This window comes from Pinus tabuliformis, chromosome X (assembly GCF_031772625.1).
Source record: "Pinus tabuliformis cultivar Carrire ecotype Pingquan chromosome X, CPIR1, whole genome shotgun sequence".
Lineage (NCBI taxonomy): Eukaryota > Viridiplantae > Streptophyta > Pinopsida > Pinales > Pinaceae > Pinus > Pinus tabuliformis.
The window spans coordinates 1,029,343,051-1,029,345,191 of NC_142308.1; the positions used below are offsets into that span (position 1 = coordinate 1,029,343,051).

General features: G+C 38.7%; 1 pseudogene; it reads right to left on the reverse strand.

Annotated features, from left to right (window-relative positions):
• Window positions 1-820: 820 nt before the first annotated feature.
• On the reverse strand, window positions 821-1,385 carry LOC149143263 (putative carboxylesterase 6 pseudogene; annotated as a pseudogene).
• Between the last annotated feature and the right edge of the window lie 756 nt (window positions 1,386-2,141).

Genomic DNA, 2,141 nt, shown 5'->3' on the forward strand with positions numbered 1-2,141 from the left:
GACAGGTACAGAGAGACGACCTTATTATTATTTTTCAAGAATTGAAATCTTGATTGGCATGCAATTTTCTTTCTGAAAATTAACATCCCATGTAGTTCCCCATGCTCTTGTCAAGGGTTCTTTTACTTCTGTGGATGCACAAGCTTCTCTCTTACATTTACTTGCCACTCGCGTTGTATCAGATATTTTTGTGTCAAAACTTGTGGTTTATGGTCAGAATTGCTTTCCTTCATTTGAACTTGAACTGTAAATTTTATAAAAATTGAGGTTAGGTTTAAAAACGAAATAATATTGGTTTTGGTTATTTTAGTTTGAATTCTTGAAAAACGCTATGTTTAAACCTTTATAGTTTAAACCCTATGTTTTCCTGCTTATAGTTTAAACCCTGGAAAAAAATTGTCCTTCTTCAAGGACTTCTCAAGTTAGAATACAAGAGCCTGCAATTTTTCCCTCTTAAATTGAATTCTAAACCTTTGCTTGGCAGCAACTCGATTAACGAGTTTTACGAGACATTGATAATTTAAATGGGGCAACTCCGCTAATGAGGTTTATTAAATCTTATGCAAAGTAAAATTAAAGATGCATTGTATATTACAGATACAACATTATAAACTAAATTTCCATAAACAAATGCCTACTTTGTAAGAATGACAAACTAAATTTCCATAAACAAACGCCTACTTTGTAAGAATGACAAGTGGATAGTTTTAATTATAATTTATAATTTCTACGTTAAACAATATTCTAATTACTTTTTTAATTCTAATTGAAGATGATATTCTAATTACTTTTTTAATTCTAATTGAAGATGATATTCTAATTACTTTTTTAATTCTAATTGAAGATGATACACGTACTTGGCATGCATCCTTGTGAGTGCCACTTGTTTCAATTTTTTGGGAAAGTCGCCAGCACTGTCTCTGGCCAAGAAGCACCGTGAAAAATCGCAATACGATCTCAACCATGATTCCCCCGGCTCGTTCAGGGTTTGACCTTTCGCTTGCTTGACCTGGGCAGCTTGTTGACAGACCCACTCGACGGCATTGAGACAATCGTCGTAAGCCACAGGGAGGCGATGCTCTGGAGCAAGCCTGTAGCCTACTGAAATTATCACTGATTTTATCTCAGAAGCCAATCTGCACATGAACGCATGGTAAATAGACCATGCCGGCGAGCCCATCACGAATCCTCCCCCGTGGAAGTATATGACAACAGGCAACTTTCCATGTTTTTGTTCATCAGCGGAAGTTGATCTGGGAAGATAGAGGCGTGCCCATATGCGAGTTTCAGCATCTATAATGACATCTCTCGAAGCCACGGCTTCATCTGGTTTGTCAGATGGGGGATATCGGATACAAAGGAGGAGAACCTTTCCACAGAGCCATCTCTGTAAACTCTTATGAATCCTTCCAGCTCCTCCTCTACTTTGCTTGCCTCACAGAATCCTTCCAGACCTCACATAATCCTTCCAGCTCCTCTGGAAACATATTAGTTTGATGAAGCTTTCCCCCTCCACTTCCTCACGCGTCTGGCGTGCCTTAGGTGTTGTTCTTTTCATGTGCTCAGATCCCTCTGTCAAAATCACTCCAAAAGTGCACCACTCCAAAAGTGCCTCACAAGTGCCATGGAGGGCATGCCAAATTCGTGCACCACTCCAAAAGTGCCTCACAAGTGCCATGGAGGGCATGCCAAATTCTCTGTGCTATGGCTAACAAAATCACTCCACAAGCCCTCCACAAGTTGCATGGAGGGCATGCCAATTCTCTGTACTAGGGTTGTCAAAATCACTCCACAAATGCTTGGAGGGCATGACAATTCTTTGTGTTATGGAGCTGGAAATTCAGATAAGAATAAATGTAAGCTCAACTATTGCAGAGAACACTGGGTTAACATGAGCATGTGTTTTGAAAAACTTACGATAAAATAACTTTTCAAACTTTTGTTCTGAAAAACTTACAATAAAATAACTTGTCCCAGCTGAAATAACATCGGGGCACATGAAGCTTGTAATAAGAGGTTGAATTCACAAGTTTGGTTATAAGTTTCTTACACCGAAATTTCCACGGATAAACTTTGGTTAAAGCATAAAAGCTTATTGTCAACAAAAGATTTAATAGCTAGTCAACGATAGAGCGAACGCA